Raw genomic sequence first — 23,697 nt, forward strand, 5'->3', positions numbered from 1 at the left:
ATTCATTAGTTTTCTCTTCATTCTGACACTGGGCTAATACAGTCGATACAGTCAATGCTCACAACATCCTCCACACCCCACTATCAGTCTGTTACATCTACTCCCGAGGCCGCTGTCTCTCACTGAGTGACCGTGACCAGAGAGCGATAAAAATGAGCACCACTCCCTGCAAGTTACATGGGCTGTTACCCTGGCAACAGAGAAAGTGGCTCTCCAAAAATGACAATGAGGAACAGACTCACTTTAAATGCTGTCAAGATTAACACTTTGCCATTTTGTACAGTTGAAATTAAAATTGTAATTATTGATGCGATACAGAATGGCCAGAAATTAACAAGATGGTTGATATATATCTTTGAGTTGGTGGGATACAGGCTGGACAGTGTCTGAACAAGATAGTTGATATATATCATTGAGGTGGTGGGATACAGGCTGGACAGAGGTTGAACAAGATGGTTGATATATATCATTGAGATGGTAGGATACAGACTGGACAGAGGTTGAACAAGATTGTTGGTATATATCATTCAGGTGGTGGGATCTAGGCTGGACAGAGATTGAAGAAGATAGTTGATATATATCATTGCGGTGGTGGGTTACCGGCTGGACAGAGTTTAAACAAGTTGCGCCGGGAATGAACAGATGGAAACAGATGGGAAAAGAGATCATCATTATTTTTCTCTTCATTCCAACACAGGAATTATTCAGTACACACAGTCAATGCTCACAACATCCTCCACACCCCTTTATCAGTCCGTTACATCTGGTCCTGAGGCCACTAACTCTCACTGAGCAACGGTGACCAGAGAGCGATAAAAATATTTATCACTCCCTACCGGTCACATGGGCTGTTATTCTGGCATGCAGAAAGAGGCCATCCAAATATGACTGAAAAAGTAAGAAAATGGCTCAATTTTAAACGCTCTGAGTCTCGTTGCGTCAAGAATAAGATGATTCAATATTACATGTACTTGTACAAAATAAGTCTGTGAACCTTGGTTTTGAATAATTGGTGTGACCACCACCACCCCACCCACCCCCCACTACACACAGCCCGTACAGCAATAACTTCAACTAAGTGCTTCTGGTAACTGCTGATCTTCCTGCACATCGGCTTGGAGGACTTTTAGGCCATTCCGCCTTACAAAACTGCTTCAACTCTGGCATGTTGCTGGGACTCCTTGCCTGAACTGCTGCTTCAGGCCATTCCACAACATTCCTATGGGATTAACAACAGGATTTTGACTTGGACATTCCAAAACCGAAATTCTCTTTTGAAATCATACTCCCATCGATTTACTCTTGTTTTTCGGATCATTGTCTTGTTGCATTATCCAACTTGAATTAAACAAGTTGACAGACTGCTACCCTGACATTCTCTGGTAAAGTGACTTAATATATAATTAACACAACGGCTATTTTATAACGTTGAAACTAAAACTGTAATGTTTGTCTTTACCTTACCTTATCCTGCATTAAACAAATCCTCTGCTATTTCTAGGTAACAAACACCGATAGTGAAGCAAAATACTTGACAATGAGGAGGCAGTAGTAGTTTCAAGGATTACAGCCTAAACAGTAACTCTCCCAGCACTCCTTGCTCCGGTAATATGATGCAGTGTTTCGGCCAATCAGCGTTCAAAAACTAGCACTCCATCAACCCATGGAAGAACAGGAGCCTCATGATCATCTGACTGGACCAATGATCGGGCTGTAAAACCAGGGCGTGAGTCAACAGATACCGAGGATACGTTTTACATCGTCTGCAGCAGCTAAACTGAACTCAATTTATCATTATCTTATTGTTAAATGAGGTCTTGCCCAGCACAATTGGCCATCACATTTCCTGTAGGCTAACAGGAATAAAACGCTTTTAATATAAAATTGAAATAATAGTGCTGGACTCTTGTTGCATTTGATTAGATTTGTGGAAAGCGAAACTGTGCAAGACACGGTATCAGAACTGGGACGGTCCAAGTTTCTCCCCGATCTGCTGAACGTTTCCAGCTTTTTCTCCTTTTACTTTAAATGATGCACAACTTTTGACTGATTAAAGGACGTTTGCGACGGCCTGAACGAAGTTGCACAAATGCAATGCCCACATTCGTTAGTTTTCTCTGCTTTCCAACACAGGGTTAATACAGTCGAGGTTTACAACATCCTCCCCACCCTACTATCAGTCTGTTACATCTGCTCCCGAGGCCGTTGTCTCTCACTGAGTGACAGTGACCAGAGAGCGATAAAAATGAGCACCACTCCCTGCAAGTCACATGGGCTGTTACCCTGGCAACAGAGAAAGTGGCTCTCCAAAAATGACAAAAAATAAAGTAACTGACTCAAATATAAATGCTGTCAAGATTAACATTTTGCCATTTTGTATCGTGGAAACTAAGATTGTAATTATTGAAGCAATACAGACTGACAAGAAATTAACAAGATGTTTGATATATATCATTGAGGTGGGGGCGTACAAACTGGACAAATGTTGAAAATGATGGTTGATATATATCATTGAGGTGGTGCGATACAGACTGGATAGAGGGTGAACAAGATGGTTGATATATATCTTTGAGGTGGTGTGATACAGGCTGGACAGAGGCTGAACAAGATGGTTGATATATATCATTGAGTTGGTGTGACACAGGCTGGACAGAGATTGAACAAGATGATTGATATATATCATTGAGGTGGTGTGATAGAGGCTGGACAGAGATTGAACAAGATGGTTGATCTGTATCACTGAGTTGGTGGGATACAGACTAGATAGAGGTTGAACAAGATAGTTGATATATAATATTGAGGTGGTGTGATACAGGCTGGACATAGATTGAACAAGATGGTTGATATGTATCACTGAGGTGGTGGGATACAGACTGGATAGAGGTTGAACAAGATGGTTGATATATATCATTGAGGTGGTGGGGTACAGGTTGGACAGAGATTCAACAAGATGGTTGATATATATCATTGAGGTGGTGGGATACAGGTTGGACAGAGGTTAAACAAGATGGTTTATATATATCATTGTACTGGTGGGATACAGACTGGACAGAGGTTGAACTGAATGGTTGATATATATATCATTGAGTTGGTGGGTTACAGGCTGGACAGAGTTTAAACAAGATGCGCGGGGAATGCGCAGATGGAACCAGAAGGGAAAAGGGATCATCATTAGTTTTCTCTACATTCCAACACAGGAATAATTCAGTACACACAGTCAATGCTCACAACATCCTCCCCACCCCTTTATCCGTCCGTTACATCTGGTCCTGAGGCCACTAACTCTCACTGAGCAATGGAGACCAGAGAGCGATAAAAATGTTTACCACTCCCTACCGATCACATGGGCTGTTATTCTGGCATGCAGAAAGAGGCCATCCAAATATGACCGAAAAAGTCAGAAACGGGCTCAATTTGAAATGCTCTGAGTCTCGTTATGTCAAGATTAACATGATTCAATATTACATGTACTTGTTCAAAATAAGTCTGTGAACCTTGGTTTTAAATAATGGGTGTGACCACCACCCCCCTCTCCCACGACACACACCCCGTACAGCAATAACTTCAACTAAGTGCTTCTGGTAACTGCTGATCTTCCTGCACATCGGCTTGGAGGAATTTTAGGCCATTCCGCCTTACAAAACTGCTTCAACTCTGGGATGTTGCTGGGACTCCTTGCCTGAACTGCTGTTTCAGGCCATTCCACAACATTCCTATGGGATTAACAACAGGATTTTGACTTGGACATTCCAACAACGAAATTCTCTTTTGAAATCATTCTCCCATCGATTTACTCTTGTCTTTCGAAACATTGTGTTGTTGCATTATCCAACTTGAATAAAACTTCAGTTGACAGACTGCTACCCTGAGAGTCTATTGTAAAGTGTCTTAATATAAAATTAAAACAACTGTTATTTTATAACGTTGAACTAAATTTGTAATGTTTGTCTTTACCTTACCTTTTCCTGCATTAAACAAATCATCTGGTAGCAAACACCGATCGTGAGGCAAAATACTTGAGAATGAGGACACGGAAGTAGTTTCCAAAGATTACAGCCTAAACAGCAACTCTCCCAGGACTCCTTGCTCCGGTAATATGATGCAGTGTTTCGGCCAATCAGAGTTCAAAAACTAACACTCCATCAACCCATTGAAGAACAGGAGCCTCATAATCATCTGACTGGACCAATGATCGGGCTGTAAAACCAGGGCGAGAGTCAACAGATACCGTGGATACGTTTTACATATTCTCCAGCAGCGAAACTGAACTCAATTTATCATTATCTTATTGTTAAATGAGGTCTTGGCCAGCACAATTGGCCATCACATTTCCTGTAGGCTAACGGGAATAAAACGCTTTTAATATAAAATTGAAGTAATAGTGCTGGACTCTTGTTTCACCAGATTAGATTTGTGGAAAGAGACCCGGTATCAGAACTGGGACTGTCGAAGTTGCTCCCCGATCTGATGAACACAACATCCTTCCTGCCCCACTATCAGTCAGTTACATCTGCTCCCAAGGCCACTAACTCTCAGTGGGGGGCAGTGACCAGAGAAAGAAAAATGAGCACCACTCCCTGCAGATCCTGTGGGCTGTTCCTGGCAACAGAGAAAGTGACTCTCCAAACATGACCAAAACAGGAAATAACAGACTCAACTTTAAAAGCTGAGAGTCTCCGTCTGATAAAGATTAACTCAGCGGCCATTTGGTACCCTTGAAACTAAAATTGTAGTGGCTGTCTTTACCCTAGCTCATGCTCTATTCAATAAATCCTCTTGTACTTCCAGGTAACAAACACCGATTTCAGAAATAACTCAGTGAGACAAAATACCTCACAATGAAGACTGGACAGAGGTTGAACAAGATGGTTGATACATATCGTTGAGGTGGTGGGATACAGACTGGACAGAGGTTGAACAAGATGGTTCATATATATCATTGAGGTGATGGGATACAGACTGGACAGAGGTTGAACAAGATGGTTGATATATATCATTGAGGTGGTGGGATACAGACTGGACAGAGGTTGAACAAGATGGTTGATATATGTATCATTGAGGTGGTGGAATACAGACTGGACAGAGGTTGAACAAGATGGTTGACATATATCATTGAGGTGGTGGGATACAGACTGGACAGAGGTTGAACAAGATGGTTGATATATATCATTGAGGTGGTGGGATACAGACTGGACAGAGGTTGAACAAGATGGTTGATATATATCATTGAGGTGGTGGGATACAGACTGGACAGAGGTTGAACAAGATGGTTGATATATATCATTGAGGTGGTGGGATACAGACTGGACAGAGGTTGAACAAGATGGTTGATATATATCATTGAGGTGGTGGGATACAGACTGGACAGAGGTTGAACAAGATGGTTGATATATATCAGTGCGTTGGTGGGATACAGACTGGACAGAGGTTGAACAAGATGGTTGATATATATCATTGAGGTAGTGGGATACAGACTGGACAGAGGTTGAACAAGATGGCTGATATATATCATTGAGGTGGTGGGATACAGACTGGACAGAGGTTGAACAAGATGGTTGATATATATCATTGAGGTGGTGGAATACAGACTGGACAGAGGTTGAACAAGATGGTTGATATATATCATTGAGCTGGTGGGATACAGGCTGGACAGAGGTTGAACAAGATGGTTGATATATATCATTGAGCTGGTGGGATACAGGCTGGACAGAGATTGAACAAGATGTTTGATATATATCATTGAGGTGGTGGGATACAGACTGGACAGACGCTGAACAAGATGTTTGATATATATCATTGAGGTGGTGGAATACAGACTGGACAGAGGTTGAACAAGATGGTTGATATATATCATTGAGGTGGTGGGATACAGACTGGACAGAGGTTGAACAAGATGGTTGATATATATCATTGTACTGGTGGGATACAGACTGGACAGAGGTTGAACTGAATGGTTGATATATATATCATTGAGTTGGTGGGTTACAGGCTGGACAGAGTTTAAACAAGATGCGCGGGGAATGCGCAGATGGAACCAGATGGGAAAAGGGATCATCATTAGTTTTCTCTACATTCCAACACAGGAATAATTCAGTACACACAGTCAATGCTCACAACATCCTCCCCACCCCTTTATCCGTCTGTTACATCTGGTCCTGAGGCCACTAACTCTCACTGAGCAATGGAGACCAGAGAGCGATAAAAATGTTTACCACTCCCTACCGATCACATGGGCTGTTATTCTGGCATGCAGAAAGAGGCCATCCAAATATGACCGAAAAAGTCAGAAACGGGCTCAATTTGAAATGCTCTGAGTCTCGTTATGTCAAGATTAACATGATTCAATATTACATGTACTTGTTCAAAATAAGTCTGTGAACCTTGGTTTTAAATAATGGGTGTGACCACCACCCCCCTCCCCCACGACACACACCCCGTACAGCAATAACTTCAACTAAGTGCTTCTGGTAACTGCTGATCTTCCTGCACATCGGCTTGGAGGAATTTTAGGCCATTCCGCCTTACAAAACTGCTTCAACTCTGGCATGTTGCTGGGACTCCTTGCCTGAACTGCTGTTTCAGGCCATTCCACAACATTCCTATGGGATTAACAACAGGATTTTGACTTGGACATTCCAACAACGAAATTCTCTTTTGAAATCATTCTCCCATCGATTTACTCTTGTCTTTCGAAACATTGTGTTGTTGCATTATCCAACTTGAATAAAACTTCAGTTGACAGACTGCTACCCTGAGAGTCTATTGTAAAGTGTCTTAATATAAAATTAAAACAACTGTTATTTTATAACGTTGAACTAAATTTGTAATGTTTGTCTTTACCTTACCTTTTCCTGCATTAAACAAATCATCTGGTAGCAAACACCGATCGTGAGGCAAAATACTTGAGAATGAGGACACGGAAGTAGTTTCCAAAGATTACAGCCTAAACAGCAACTCTCCCAGGACTCCTTGCTCCGGTAATATGATGCAGTGTTTCGGCCAATCAGAGTTCAAAAACTAACACTCCATCAACCCATTGAAGAACAGGAGCCTCATAATCATCTGACTGGACCAATGATCGGGCTGTAAAACCAGGGCGAGAGTCAACAGATACCGTGGATACGTTTTACATATTCTCCAGCAGCGAAACTGAACTCAATTTATCATTATCTTATTGTTAAATGAGGTCTTGGCCAGCACAATTGGCCATCACATTTCCTGTAGGCTAACGGGAATAAAACGCTTTTAATATAAAATTGAAGTAATAGTGCTGGACTCTTGTTTCACCAGATTAGATTTGTGGAAAGAGACCCGGTATCAGAACTGGGACTGTCGAAGTTGCTCCCCGATCTGATGAACACAACATCCTTCCTGCCCCACTATCAGTCAGTTACATCTGCTCCCAAGGCCACTAACTCTCAGTGGGGGGCAGTGACCAGAGAAAGAAAAATGAGCACCACTCCCTGCAGATCCTGTGGGCTGTTCCTGGCAACAGAGAAAGTGACTCTCCAAACATGACCAAAACAGGAAATAACAGACTCAACTTTAAAAGCTGAGAGTCTCCGTCTGATAAAGATTAACTCAGCGGCCATTTGGTACCCTTGAAACTAAAATTGTAGTGGCTGTCTTTACCCTAGCTCATGCTCTATTCAATAAATCCTCTTGTACTTCCAGGTAACAAACACCGATTTCAGAAATAACTCAGTGAGACAAAATACCTCACAATGAAGACTGGACAGAGGTTGAACAAGATGGTTGATACATATCGTTGAGGTGGTGGGATACAGACTGGACAGAGGTTGAACAAGATGGTTCATATATATCATTGAGGTGATGGGATACAGACTGGACAGAGGTTGAACAAGATGGTTGATATATATCATTGAGGTGGTGGGATACAGACTGGACAGAGGTTGAACAAGATGGTTGATATATGTATCATTGAGGTGGTGGAATACAGACTGGACAGAGGTTGAACAAGATGGTTGATATATATCATTGAGGTGGTGGGATACAGACTGGACAGAGGTTGAACAAGATGGTTGATATATATCATTGAGGTGGTGGGATACAGACTGGACAGAGGTTGAACAAGATGGTTGATATATATCATTGAGGTGGTGGGATACAGACTGGACAGAGGTTGAACAAGATGGTTGATATATATCATTGAGGTGGTGGGATACAGACTGGACAGAGGTTGAACAAGATGGTTGATATATATCATTGAGGTGGTGGGATACAGACTGGACAGAGGTTGAACAAGATGGTTGATATATATCATTGAGGTGGTGGGATACAGACTGGACAGAGGTTGAACAAGATGGTTGATATATATCAGTGCGTTGGTGGGATACAGACTGGACAGAGGTTGAACAAGATGGTTGATATATATCATTGAGGTAGTGGGATACAGACTGGACAGAGGTTGAACAAGATGGCTGATATATATCATTGAGGTGGTGGGATACAGACTGGACAGAGGTTGAACAAGATGGTTGATATATATCATTGAGGTGGTGGAATACAGACTGGACAGAGGTTGAACAAGATGGTTGATATATATCATTGAGCTGGTGGGATACAGGCTGGACAGAGGTTGAACAAGATGGTTGATATATATCATTGAGGTGGTGGGATACAGACTGGACAGACGCTGAACAAGATGTTTGATATATATCATTGAGGTGGTGGAATACAGACTGGACAGAGGTTGAACAAGATGGTTGATATATGTCATTGAGGTGGTGGGATACAGACTGGACAGAGTTTAAACAAGATGGTTGATATATATCATTGAGGTGGTGGGATACAGACTGGACAGAGGTTGAACAAGATGGTTGATATATATCTGTGAGATGGTGTGGTACAGGCTGGACAGAGCTTGAACCAGATGGGCAGGGGATGTGGAGATGGAACCAGATAGGAGAAGGAATCAAGGACGGTCGCTGATGGTACTCCAGCAATACACAGTTACTGAATTAATAGTAGATACTACTGTATGAAAGATTCTAAAATGACCAAAACAGAACAACTGGATACTTGACATCTCCCCGAACCAAATGTTATCAACGCACCATGGAAAGGATCCCATCCAGACTTGACACCTTTGTCTGGCCACTGCTCTGCCCAAGAGTGCAAGGAACTGCAGAGACCTGTGGACACAGCTGAGCACATCATAGAAATTAACCTCCCCTCCATGGACTCTGTCTACACTTCCCACCGCCTCAGTAAAGCAGACCTTGTACTTCAAAGATCCCCACAACCTGGGACATTCTCACTTCTCACCCATTCCGCATCGGGGAGAAGCTGCAAAAACCTGAAACCATGTACCACCAGGCTCAAGGACGGTTTCCATTCTGCTGTTATAAGCAAACTGAATGTCCCCAGTGTGATACGATGGACAGCTGACCTCACTGTTACTTGAAGTGACCTTACACTTTCTGCATGGCACTTTCTCTGGAACCATAATGATTTGTAATACTTATTGTTTTACCTTCTATCACCTCAATGTACTGTTTAATGAATTGTGTGGTTGCTACACAAGACAAGATTTCCACTGAACCTCTATACGTGACAATAATAAACAGATTTCCCATTTTCATGGAGTGGAAATTATTAGACAGCCCGGGTTGCCGGGTTGGATCTTCTCCAGGGAGAGTTAACTGAAGTGTAGAAATTATTTTTGGAGCCCGGACACATGGAAGCAATTATCGAACGCAGGTATCGATCCAGGTGAAGTTTGGATCTGCTACAGGTTCAGATGATGGGGATAAAGTTCCCGGGATACATCACAATGGATGGGTTCAGTCCCGGCCTCAGCACCTTAACCCACCCCTAGAACCACAGCACCAAGAGCTGAGTGGCAGCTCACCTTGGGAGCTTCGGTGTGAAGGTCCCACAACCCGGACCCACCCAGCAGGTTCTGCCCGGGAAGCGGTGGAAGCCGGCTGTTCAGGGAAATAACGGGAATCACTGCCCAATGTCGCTTGGGTCCGCTCAATTCTCACCTACGGGATCTCTTTGCTCTCGCCCCACAGGGAATGATCTTTCCCCCGGCTTCACGCCCCAGGAGGCGAGGTCACTCCTGATCGCAACCCCACAAATGATCCGCCGCATCCATCCACAAGAAATCACTGCCCATCCCGGGACTGAGCGTGTTGCAATGTGATCGTGCGTCATAGCGCGGGGGCAGGGCCTCAGAAACAAACCTGCAGATGCTGCCGATCTGCAGTGAAAAGGGAGCTGGAACAGGATCGTGTGATGGGTGCAGGGTCTCTCATTTAAAACAGTGTCCCTGCTTCTCGCTCCTCACACGCTGCCTGATCCACCTGCCACATTTTCCACTGAACTTCTATACATGACAATAATAAACAGATTTCCCATTTTCATGCGGTGGATATTATCAGACAACCTGCGTTGCCGGGTTGGATCTTCTCCAGGGAGAGTTAAGTGAAGTATGGAATATTTTTTTCTAGGAGCCCAGATACATGGAAACGATTATCGAACCCAGGCATCAATCCAGGTGAAGTTTGGATCCACTACTGGGGCAGGTGATGGAGATAAAGTTCCCAGGATACATCTCAATGGATGGGTTCAGTCCCAGCCTCACCACCTCATCCCGCTACTAGGACCACAGCACCAGGGGCTGAGCGGCGGCTCAACTCAGGAGCTTCGGTGTGAAAGTCCCACAACCCGGACCCACCCAGCAGATTCTGGCCGGGAAGCGGTGGGAAGCCGGCTTTTCAGGGACATAACAGGGATTACTGCCCAATGTAGCTCGGGACCGGCCTCAGTTCTCACCTGCAGGATCTCGTTGGTCTCGCCCCACAGAGAATGATCGTTCCCCCGGCTCCCCGCCTCAGGGGGCGAGGTCACTCTCCTGATCCCAACTCCACACGATCCCCCACATCCATCCAAAAAAAAATCACTGCCCGTCGCCTGACTGAGCATGCGCAATGTGATGGTATCTCATAGCGCGGGGGCAGGGCCTCAGAAAAAAAAACCTGCAGATGCTGCCGATCTGCGGTAAAAAGGGAGCGGGAAACAGGATCGTGTGATGGACCCATGTTCTCTCATTTAAACCCGTGACTCTGCTTCTCGCTCCTCACACGCTACCTGATCCACCCGCCACATTTTCCACTTTTCAAATTAACACCAGCTACGTTTTTAATTTTTCTCTCTGTATCATTCCCATCCCATCCCTGTACCCACTAGGTCACTGAAATACGGGTTTGATTCCCATTACTGTCTAACAGATGATTCAGACCCAAAAAGGAATTGTGCAGTTTTCATTCAAATCACTTCTATGTTTACAAACACTAATTTCTATTCACATCCTCTGAGCTCACTGGACAGGAACACTGAAACATCAAGTGAGAAACGGCAGGAAGAGGCCATTCAGCCCCTTTAACCAATGACAATATGATAGCAGCTCTCCCATCTCAGCCACATTTCTTCCCAATCCTCATTGACTCGATCCCTTCAGTCTCCACCCATCTCCCAGCCTCTTTATTCAGTGAGGGTGATCATTGAGTCTTCACCGCCTCTGTGGTGGGGATTTACAAACATTCACTAACCCTGGAGTGGAGACATTTCCCCTCATCTCAGTCCGGGACAGTCCACCCCCTTTTTCTGAGACTGGGATCCCTGATTCAACCGATAATGATGTTGTGCATTTCAATGAGTTCACCTCTCAGTCCTCGATTCTCTAAATAAAAGGGTTATTACATTTGATCTTTCTTCATATGATGTCCCCACCACTCCAGGGATCAGTCTGGTGAATCTTCATTGCACTCTCTATAACAAATACTCTCTGACGTCTTTGTTAATCCTCTGTGGAATTAAGTTCCATGGACTGCAGTCCGAATCACTCACCTCCCACTCCTGTCCACCTTCCCACCTCCCCCTTCACCTGGATCTGCCTCTCACTCCCCAGCTCTTGCCCCATCCCCACCCCTCACCTCTTTTCTCTGATTATTTCCCGTCTCTCTCAGTCCAGAGGGAGGGTCTCGGCCCGAAATGTTGACGGTCCATTTCCCTCCACAGATGCTGCCCGACCCACTGAGTTCCTCCGGCAGTTTGTTCTTTGCTCTGTATAACCCGTGTTAGTATGGGGAGCGGGATTTTACACCATATTCCAGGTACAATCTCAACAAAGCACAAATAATTGTTAAAGTTATTTTCATTCTTATACCCAGTAACTCTTGCAATAAATACAATGCACCTTTGTCCTCCCTCCCTACCAACTGCACATCAGTCCATCCCCATTGAATCACACTCAGGATTGCGGTCTGTCCTACAGAAGTGTGTGATTTCACATTTCCCACATTGGGCTCCAGCTGACCTGTTGTTCCCATTCACTTATTTTGCCTCCATAATCGCGAAACCTTTCGACAAAAGACACAGAGCATAGAACAGTACAGCACAGGAACAGGCCCTTCGGCCCACAATGTTGTATTCAAACTATTCAGTTAATCAAATTGCCAACTAAACTAATCCCTTCTGCCTGCACAATTTCCCCTCACATTCATGTGTCTATCTAAACATCTCTGAAAAGTCCCCGATATACCTGCCGCTGTCATCACACCAGGCAGCACATTCCACCAAACCACCCCTCTGTGTAAAAAAAACACTTTCCCCTCACATCTCCTTTCAAACAACCCCCCTCATCTTAAATGCATGCATCTTGATCTTGACATTTCTACCCCGGGTAAATAGTTATTCTCTGTCTACTCTATCTATGTGTCTCGTAACCTTATAAACCTCCATCGTCTCACCCTAGCCTGCGTGGGTCCAGAGAAAACTGTCGAAGAAATCTCATAATCTTATACACCTCCATCCTCTTATTCCTGCGCCGCTCAGGAGAAAACAACACTAGTTTGTCCAGCCTCTCGTTATAGCTCATGCCCTCTAATCCAGGCAGTATCCTGGTAAACCTCTTCTGCACCCTCTCCAAAGCCCCGACATCCTTCCGAGAATGGGGGCAACCAGAACTGTATGAAACACTTCAGATGTGGCCTAACTCAAGTTTTATGAAGCTGCAACATAACTTCCTGAATTTTGAATGCAATACCTTCACTAATAGAGGCAAGCATTCCATTTGCCTTCGTAACCACCGTGTCAATCGGTGTAGCCACTTTGAGGGAGCGATGAACTTGGGTCTCCAAGATCCCTCTGCTCATTGACACTGTTAAGGGTCTTGTACTTAACAGTATATTATCTCTTTATAATTGATCTACCGAGATGCCAAGATGATCTTCACTATTCAAATCTCAGAGTTTTCGCAGGGACTGTTGAAATTATTGACAAGTGTGCATGTACAGGAAGATGCAGGTACAGAATAACACTGACTTGCAGCAACATCACAGGCAAGTACATTCAGATAACACGTGGAACATAATTTATACAATTCTATGTCATTATCAATATAGTAATACAAGTTTTATATCATTAACAATATACAAATATATATTTTGTGTCAATAATCATAAATATACATTCTCTGTCATTAACAATGTACAAATATACATTTTATTCAAGAACAGACTTGGAAATGTTGAATTTGGTCCCTCAGCCAAATTGTTGACACAGTTTGGGAAAAACTGGGCTCCAAGCAGCGGTCCCTACTACACCCACTGGGATATCCTGCAGACCCAAGAAGAGTCTGGTTATTCCTTCTCATTAAATACACAGACAACAAGAATAGGAACAGGCCACTCAGCCCATCCAGTCCATCCTGTCATTCAATAGGACCCAAGACCAGTCCTTCCTTGCCCCCAACACCACTCCAATTCACTTTGCCCAGACCATTAGACCCACTTGCAGCTCAGTCTGCCGGTGCTTGCCCCATCCCCCCCCCCCCCGAAGTGGTGAACATCTCTGCTCGCCACCACCGTGGACTCAGACATTTCCACAGACGAGCCACTCATGTCCCTTTCCCACTGTCAATGGGCTCCTTCCCCCATCCTCCGCCTGGATCCACCACTGGAATAAACATCCTCTCAGACTCCACCCTGTCCACCCCCTCACACACCTTCTTTATCCTCTCAGTAAAATCCCTCACACTCGCCCTTCTGCCGAGATCCCTCCATATGGGGCTAGCATCAAGCCGATGAACCGAGCGGTATCCTCCTACCTCTCAGCAATACATCAGACTCCGGCCGCAGGAGACGCTTCACAAACGCCCCCAACTTCCCTCGGAAGGGAAGTGGAAATAAATCAATAAGCAGGACATTTACTTGAGGTTTGTTCCGCTTTGACGGGGAGTTCGATGCGGGAGCAGGAGATGAAGGCAGCTGAGGTAACGCCCTCTCAGCTGCTCTGTCTCTGATATTGGGTGTAACCAGTGATAAACATGGCTTCACACCTATGTGAAGAGTGTAACTCCTCTGTTGATTGCAGGGTGGGGTGGGGTGGGTGGGTCAGGTAATTGTTACCTTAGGCGGTAAAGTTCGACCGTCTCAACGCCAGTGTGACGTACGGAACTGCACACGTGACGTCAGATCCCGTTGTGGGGAAGCCACACATGACATCAAGCATGTGGCGGGGTTATTAAATTTGAACATAAAGTGGACAATGATTATATCATAAACAGAATACATGATAAATATAGATGTTTTCAGTCAATATCAGACTAGTAAATATTGCATTTTGTCCCTCAGATAAATTGCTAATGCAGACAAGGATCAGCCATGCTCCAGGTGTCTGTCCACACAGCACCCACTGGGACAGCCTGCTGGCCTAAGGTGGGTCTGTTTACTCCGTTGTTTAAACCCAGATACGTTAAACAAAAGACAGCCACTGGGTCCCCCCAGCCCATTGTGTCATATATTATGATCGTGACTTGCTCTCAAAATCACCCCCACAGCGCACTTGCAGGGCAACACTTTACCAGTGTCCGCTGCAAATATACTGAAGCCTTCTTCGTCCTCGCCACTTCAGAGGAGATAACCCCCCTGCACTCCCACTTCAATGCGTCACCCTTGCAGCTCCGCCAACTCCTTGGCGAGGAAAAGTGACATTAAATAAACGAGCTCGTTGTATCTTTCCCGGGAGTCGGGTTAGGAATGCCCATATCCCCATTGGTTGGTATACTAATTTGGCATTTGCTATCACCAATGAGAGACAAGTAAATTTCACGTCACTTCACGAGACATACCGGGCACACTCAGCATGCTTGAATCGTCTCAACGTCAGCCCGGGAGAGCGAGGGAGACGAAGCTCTGCAAGAGGGCGCGCGTGGGGCAGTGGGCGGGGCGGTGAGCTGGAGCGCGCGGTAGATGGGGAGACTGTAGAGTCAGTAACAGGGAACGGGAAGCGCGTCCCTCGGTCCCGTACCGCGCTGGCCAGCTCACCGAATGAGTTATGGTCGATCTGCAACCCGCTGGGGTACAACATTAACGCACAAATCTCGATGTATATACTTAATCAAGGTAATATTTCTTTTCAGTTACACAATATAATTGATATGCAGAAGTTGTATTGGCTTGCACTAATTAAACTGTCAGAACTTTTCTAATCAACACAACAAATGCATAACTGGACCACTCGGCCCTCAGAAACTACTACTGATCTGATTTAAACTTTCTTTACGCATTCCCCCATGTTCATCTCGATAAACTTCAACCCCACTCTTTATAAAGAAACTGGGCTTTGAATGGAATCACAGGCTTTACTTTCCCTGGTCAGTGAGTATAAAGAGATCACAACTCCCGCAATTAAAACCGGCAAAAAATAGGAGGGTGAGAATGGGAGTGAGGGAGGAAGGGGAAACTGTTGCTGCATTTCACTACATGATGCCCTGTCCACAGCCAACCCTTCCAAAGTGTCTCTTAACATTGCATCTACCTTAACATCAACTCCTCCATCACCTGACCGAACACGCTGCTTCCCATCCCGAAATCACTGAGTTTAAATCGACCCCGGCAGCTCCAGCAGTCCTGGCTGCAAGGACGTTCGTTCATCTCAAGTACAGATATAACCCGTGCCTTTGATCCATGGTAAGATGGGAACATTGCAAAACCTATTGCTGCTTAATCACATATTCATAGGTTCTGACAATTTATTTGTAGAAAAATACTTGATGACTAGAGGGTATGTAAATCAAAATTATTCGTTGACATTTGCTAGTTAGGACTGAATGAAATGTGGTGCCGGGACATTTGGTTTCAAGAGGGTTTGCTCTTAGCAGAGGCTTGCACGACGATATACTCGAGGACAAGTATATCATTGCAGCTTGCAATAGACAGAGGAGTCAATGACATGTTGCTGTAGTTCATGGTAATTCCACACTTCTACAATCACTCGAGCTGGAAACAACCGCGGCATCTAATAAAGGGAGGAAATTGTCAACGCATTTTGAGATTATTATGACCTAACACAGCCAAGCAAGGAAACATCAGGAGTGACACGTTTGAAATGAGCAAACAATATGAGGGAATGTGCGTTGCTTCACGGAGCTGGGATGCTGACAGCACATTAGCAGATCTAGAATGATTGCAACTGGCATAACTGTCAGTTCTACATTTTTTCAGTCCCGATCCAGCTATTTCCTATTTTCCTTGGTACAGAAATGTAATGTCTAAAGGACCAGTGTTAGAGTAAATTAGACTCACTAAACTTTCTCCTGACTGAATCACTGGAATCTCCGAGTCAGAAGGGTTCTCTCCAGTTGGTGCTCTCAGTCCTCGGGTTGGTTCATTGTTACTGTTCCCTCGTCTTCAGTTGTGGTTTGCTTCCAGTCGTGGAGTTTTCTTCCAATAAACCTCTCACTGCAGATCTAACTTTAACCAGACAGATAATGAAGTATGTTACTAATACAAACGAGAACAAAGCATGAACCTGACATTTAAATCTTGAACGCATATATCATGATGCGAGTGAAGAAATCTGGAACTATCCCTCACACTTTACAAAGCCTGACATGGGATGCAAAGGAACACACACGAAATGCTGGAGGAACTCATCAGGCCAGGCAGCATCTCTATGTCGACACTACTCTCTTCCATAGATTCTGCCATGCCTGCTGAGTTCCTCCAGCATTTTGTATGTACTGCTTGGATTTCCAGCATCTGAAGATTTTCTATTGTTTGTGATGGGATACAAAGAAGTCATCACTTAGTCATGGTATAAGATACAAGTCATAATATATAGGAGTAGAATTAGGTGATTCGGTCATTCTAGTCTGCTCCATAATCAATCACGGTGGATTATTTTCCAACACTGTATTCTGGCTTCCCTGCTATAATTCTCAGCCTATTTAGAACATTAATATACCCAGCGATCGTCTCCATCACCCTTTGTGATAACAAATTCCACAGATCAATCAACCTTTGGCTGAAGTAATATCTCTCATCTCACTTTTAAAGTGAAGCTTCTTTATTCTGCGGCAATACTGTCAGATCCCAGACTCTCCGTCTAATGAAGGCATCCTCTACATTGTTGTTATTCAGTTGGTGTAAATAATCATCCCCGCCCTAACTCCACACCCACCACCACCAACCCCCAACCACCATCCCTCTGAACTCCACTGAACACAGTCCCAGGGCCATCAAGTGCTCCTCATGCATAATGCTTTTCATTCCTCAGATTATTTTGTGAACCTTGTTAGCAAAAACTGTACTGAATACATTTCCGGGAAAAACGGGACAATTGGGACCAGGATAATGTACTGGGAAAAGCTTTGGTTTCTTTACTCTTCAATCATGTCAAACGAGCGCTGGTGCACTGGTCGATTCGTAGGAGATTTAAAATGCTCCAGGTGAATGTAATAAAGAGAAACTGGAATCACTGGAAACGCTCAGCAGGTAAGGAACAGCTGTGGGGAGAGGAAAATGTTAGCGATTCGGTTTCCTGACCTTTCGTCAGAATGGATTCAAACATCATCCAGGTTTTAGTGGAAAATCTTGGGTTGTTCTCCATCGAGCGGTGTGGACTGAGGGAAGATCTGATAGAGGTTTATAAGATTATGAAAGACATAGATAGAGTAGACGGGGAGTATCTTTTCCATGTTTTGAAATGTCTAATACCAGAGGGCATGCAATGAAGGTGTGAGAGAGTAGATGCAAAGGAAATGTGAGGGTAAGTTGTTTTACTCAGAGAGGTGTGGATGCCTGGAATGCGCTGTCTGTTATGGTGGTGGAAGCAAATACATTGGAGGCATTTGAGACACGTTTAGATAGGCACAGGGTGTGAGGAATATTGAGAAGATATGGACATTGTGCAGGTAGGAGTCATTAGTTTTTTTGCGGGGGAGCGTTGATTTACTTTTCAACTGGTTTAGCACACCATTGTGACCGAAGGGCCTGTTTCTGTGATGTACTGTTCCATGTTCTGTTCTATCTTCAGCATCTTGAGTTTCTCTTTGACTCCCACTGGCAGATAGACAAGTGTCAGTGAGGGGGAATTTCCAAACATGGATGTTGAGTGAATTGAATTCTGAAGCCCCGGTCTATTTCTATTGGTGCAAACACAAAATAGCGTATTTAATCACAGCCTCTCCCTGTGAGGGATGGAATGGAAACTCATTCTCTGCTTTGCTTCTAAAGAGACTTCAGAGCCAAACATGTGAACACAGAACAGAAATACTCGCTCAACATCTCATAAACCCGGACAACTTGATCCCCTGATTCATTTTATCTGGGTCAAAACAAGTGTGGTATCCCAGGATCCAACCTCAGAGGGTCACAGCCCACACCGAGAGCCTCGCACATCTTTTCCACATCTCACACTGAGAGATTCACGCCACCAACATCCAGCCACCGGAGACGTCTGTTTCATTGCGGAAGGAGGAACATCCAGCCGCATCTTTAAAAGCACCAACGTGGGCCGAAGCCCAAACTCTGACAGTTCCATATTCCTGGAGCCCCCATCCCAAGATTGTATCTCAAGCACCAGCTCTCCCAGGGCTCTTTGCTGCCGGTAATATGCGGCAGCGTCTCAGCTAATCCCAATTCAAAAATTTACACTCCCACACCAACCCGTGACAGAACTGGAGCCTGATGATCCTTTGTCTGGACGGGGATCAGCTGGGAAACATGAACACTGGGTCACAAATAGGGTGCTGATACATTTCAACTTGCCTCCACAGTTACATTGAACACAGTGGTTCATTATTTTATTGTTGAGTGCGGTGTAGCCCAGGTCAATTAGCAGCCACTTTCCCCGTTGTGTAACAGGAAATGATATAGCATTGGAAACTCACTACAGGAGATTTCATTTTGTTCTTTTAATGCAGAAACGATTGACTGACTGCAAGATGTTTGACACTCAGAACAGAATTGCATAGGTGCAATCCTTACAATCTTCTTAATTCCATCCCGTACAGTAAATGCTCAAGGCATCCTCGTATCTGATGCCACTCTCTCTCCGCAGCATTTAGTAATGGTGATATTAAAATTCCAGTGGCTGTATTTACCCTTTCGAGGTGCATTCAGTAAATCTCCTGGTAGTTCCAGCTCTACGGAACTTACAGCAATGTAGACACTGGTCCAAAATAAAAACACATTGTCGGATACGACCTGTCTGCAACAAATGTCGATTATGTGTAGAAGTTTCAATGGTGATTCACAGAGCCCTTAGAGCACAGACACAGGACTGTTAGGCCATCAAGTACATGCCATGTTCGGTCTGGTCCCATCCCCCTGCACGCAGACCATAGCCCTCTATACCTCCCTCATCCATGTACCTACCCAAACAACTCTCAAATACTACAATCGAACTTTCATCTCACACTTCTGCTGGGTGCTGGTTCCGGATTCGTACCACCCTCTGAGTGAAGTAGTTCCCCCTCAGATTGTCCTTAAATGTGTCACTTTTTGCCCTAAATCCATGATCTTACCCAACCTTAGGGGAAAATGCCCACCTACATTCACCCTATTTATACCATCATAGATTTCTATATCTCTAGGGGGGTTTCCAACCTGGGGTCTATGGACCCTTTCTTTAATTGTAGGGGCAAATGGCATAGAAAAGTTCAATGAAGTAAACGGTGAACTAGAACACAGAACTGTGACTGTTAAAGCTGCTACCGTATTGCTGGGCGTTTCCAATATTTTCTCCTTCTAAATTTAAATTTCCAGCAACTGTAGTATTTTCTCCCTCTTCATTTTAATGCACAGATAGTAATTGATTGCCACCCTAAACTGTAAATGCCACCCCCACCCCAACCAATTTGTTAGTTCTGAGTTCATTCTGACCCTGGTGTAACACATCCCATGCAGTCAATGCTCACAGCATCCTTTCCTCCCACTATCATTCTGTTACATTTGCTCCTGGGGCCACTGTCTGTACCCTGAGAGGCGGTGACCACAGAGCGATAAAAACTGCAACACTTGCTGCAGCTCTGACGGGCCGTTACCCTGGAAACAGAGGAAAAGGAAATAACAAACTCTACATCAGATGCTATGGGTTCCATTATGGCAAAGGATAACACTGTAGCCATTTTGTAACGGTGAAACTAAAATTGAAATGGCTGCTTTTTACCCTGCCACGTGCTGTGTTCAATTAAACCTCTGGTAGTCCTAACTGTCAAAAAAACAATTCTGGAAAAGATGCAAAGCAAAACTTCACAATGAAGACGAAGTTTGAAAGAGAGATTGCTGAAATATATCATTGCAGCAATGGGAACAGCCTGGGCAGAGGTTGAACAAGATGGTTGATATATATCATTGAGGTGATGGGATACAGGCTGGACAGAGGTTGAACAAGATGGTTGATATATACTGATGGGATACAGGTTGGACAGAGTTTGAACAAGATGGTTGATATATATCATTGAGGTGGTGGGATACAGGATGGACAGAGGTTGAACAAGATGGTTGATATATATCATTGAGGTGGTGGGATACAGGCTGGACAGAGGTTGAACAAGATGGTTGATATATATCATTGAGGTGATGGGATACAGGCTGGACAGAGGTTGAACAAGATGGTTGATATATATCATTGAGGTGATGGGATACAGGCTGGACAGAGGTTGAACAAGATGGTTGATATATATCACTGAGTTGGTGGGACAGAGGCTGGACAGAGGTTGACCCAGATCGGCAGCGGATGAGCAGATGGAGCCATATGGGAGAATGGGATCAAGGGCGATCTCTGATGTTCCTCCCGCAATACACAGATCCTGAAATAATAGTACGCACTAGTAGGTAACAGATTCCAATATAACAAAACCAGAACAAACAATAAGAATTTTGGTATATGTCATTTTCTACTCGACACACTTTATCAATTCACCGCAGAAAGTATCCCATCCGAAACTTCACATCTTCATATGGCTACTGCTCTTCCTTTAATTGAATGAAATAGTGGAGAACAGTGATAGAGCTGAGTACGTAATAGAAACCAACCTCCTCTCCATGGACTCTGTCTATTCTTCCCACTGCCTCAGTAAAACAGCCAACATAATGAAAGATCCCCACAACCCTGAACGTTCTCACTTCTAATGCTCCATAGGGGCGAAGTTAAAATAGAACAGAAACGTGCCACCGGGCTCAAGGACGGTGTCCATTCTGCTGTTAGAAGCGAACAGCGTGATGAGTGGACTCCTGACCTCACAGTCTAAATCGATGTGACCTTGCACCACATATCTACCTGCACTGCACTTTCTCTGTAACCAGAATGATTTGTTTTACCTCAATGTACTGCTGCAATGTATTGATTTGTATGGATGATTCCAAATACATGATTTTTACTTTACCTCTGTACATGGAAAACATTCCCCATTTCAATCGTGTGGGAATATTAGACAGCCTGGGTTGCTCCTTTGGAAATTCCGGAGGGAGTGTACACATTTCCGAGAAACCCAGATAAATGAACAAGACTTAATTCTCTCATTAATAGGGCCAGATATCGGGAAACACTGTCAGCATTTCGGCAAGTTGTGGTAATGGAAAGAAGATGGAAATAAACTTCCCAGTCCCCCGAGAGGACATGAGATATCTGGATCTCACTGTCCTGTCTGAACTGGGAAAGATGGAACTACTCATACACGTGGAGGAGTGTCCCGAGGGTGCGATTACTCTGTTTAACCCTCTCTGTCTGCAAGAACACATCAGGCCGAACGGCCGCTTCCAATGTGCTGGAAATATGTAAAATAATCATCGACCCCAGGCATCGATCCAGTTGAAGTTTGGATCCGATACCGGGCCGGGTGATGGAGGTAAAGTTCACCAGGTACATCTTAATGGATGTGTTCAGTCTCGGCATCACCACCTCCTCCCGCTCCTGGGACCAGAACTCCGGGGGCTGAGCGGCGGCTCATCTCAGGCGGTTCGGTGTGAAGGTCCCATAAACCGGACCGACCACGACAGGTTGTGTCCAGGAAGCGGTACGAGACCAGCGGTTCGAGGATGTTAACGGGACTCCCTGCCCATCATCAGATGCCCCCCTTCCCCCGGGATCGGCTTCAGTACACACCGATAGGAAAATGTCGGTCGCGTTTACCCCTAGTGACCGGTTATCAATACTCACCGATGAGAACTTGATCAATTATTCCCGCAGACAGCGATCGGTCCTTCGGCTCCCAGCCGACGACCCGCTTCTACAGAGAACGGAACGAAAACCATCGCCCTTCCGGAGACTGTGAGAGCGGGGGCGGGGCCTCGGAAGCGAAAACCTGGGATGCTGCCGATCTGCGTTTGAAATGGGAGTGAGGACCTGGATCACGTGACGAGTGGAGGGTTTCCCACCTGAACCGGTGACTCTGCTCCTCGCTCCTCACACACTGCCCGACCTACAAGCCGCATTTTACATATTATTTCATATTTAGCCCAGCTACACTTTTAATCTCTCCCTCTGCATCTTCCCGGCCCCCATCGCTCCACCACCCGGTTCTCAGAGTTACTGGATCAATTCTCATCCCGGTCCGACACTGAATTCCCACCCGAAGAAGAATTGTGCAGGTTTCATTGAAATCACTTCTACGTTAATAAACACTAATTTCTATTCACATTCCTCCGGAGCCTCACTGGACAGGAACACTGAAACATCTAGTGAGAAACAGGAGGAGGTGGCCATTCAGCCCCTCTAACCATCAACAAGATGGCGGCTGCTGTCCCATCTCAGCCACATGTTTCTGCCTTATCCTCATTTCCTCGATCCCTTCGGTCTCCACACATCTGCCGGCCTCTGATTTATGTGAAGACCATCCCTGAGACTTCATCGTCCTTCAGGAATCAGTCTGGTCAATCTCTAAAACAAACTCTCTCTTACTTGTCAGATAATCCTCCATAGAATTGAATTCCATTTCTGCAGCCCCGTGTTGTCCCAATCACTCACCTCCCACCCCGTCGCTATTTAAACCTCCCCCCCCCTCACCTGGATCCACCTCTCACTCCCCAGCTCTTGCCCCATCCCCACCCCTCACCTCTTTTCTCTGATTATTTCCCGTCCACTCTCAGTCCAGAGGGACGGTCTCGGCCTGAAATGTTGACGGTCCATTTCCCTCCACAGATGCTGCCCGAACCATTGAGTTCCTCCGGCAGTTTGTTCTTTGGTCTGTATAACCCATGTTAGTATGGGGAGCGGGATTTTACACCATATTCCTGGTACAATCTTACCAAAGCCCAAATAATTTTTACGGTAAACACGAGAAAGCTTGTAAATGCTGGAAATCCAGAGAAACACACACAAAATTCTGGAGGATTTCAGCGCAGCAGGCAGTGAGTATGGAAAAGAGTAATCTGTCCACAT

The 23,697-nt window shown here is 44.8% G+C and overlaps 1 protein-coding gene across 1 annotated transcript in view; it reads right to left on the bottom strand.

Moving 5' to 3' along the window:
* The window catches only part of LOC140722974 (NACHT, LRR and PYD domains-containing protein 3-like), a 66,037-nt gene extending 43,464 nt beyond the window's left edge, over positions 1 to 22,573 (bottom strand). Inside the window, exons 1-3 of the mRNA XM_073037597.1 lie at positions 22,477 to 22,573; positions 16,617 to 16,784; positions 11,964 to 12,150 (exon numbers count right to left, since the gene is read on the bottom strand). The gene's annotated coding sequence lies outside the window, so the exon portion shown is untranslated. The remainder of the gene's footprint in view (positions 1 to 11,963; positions 12,151 to 16,616; positions 16,785 to 22,476) is intronic.
* Positions 22,574 to 23,697: the final 1,124 nt, after the last annotated feature.

The sequence above is a fragment of the Hemitrygon akajei genome, unplaced genomic scaffold (genome assembly GCF_048418815.1).
Source record: "Hemitrygon akajei unplaced genomic scaffold, sHemAka1.3 Scf000096, whole genome shotgun sequence".
Classification (NCBI taxonomy): Eukaryota; Metazoa; Chordata; class Chondrichthyes; order Myliobatiformes; family Dasyatidae; genus Hemitrygon; species Hemitrygon akajei.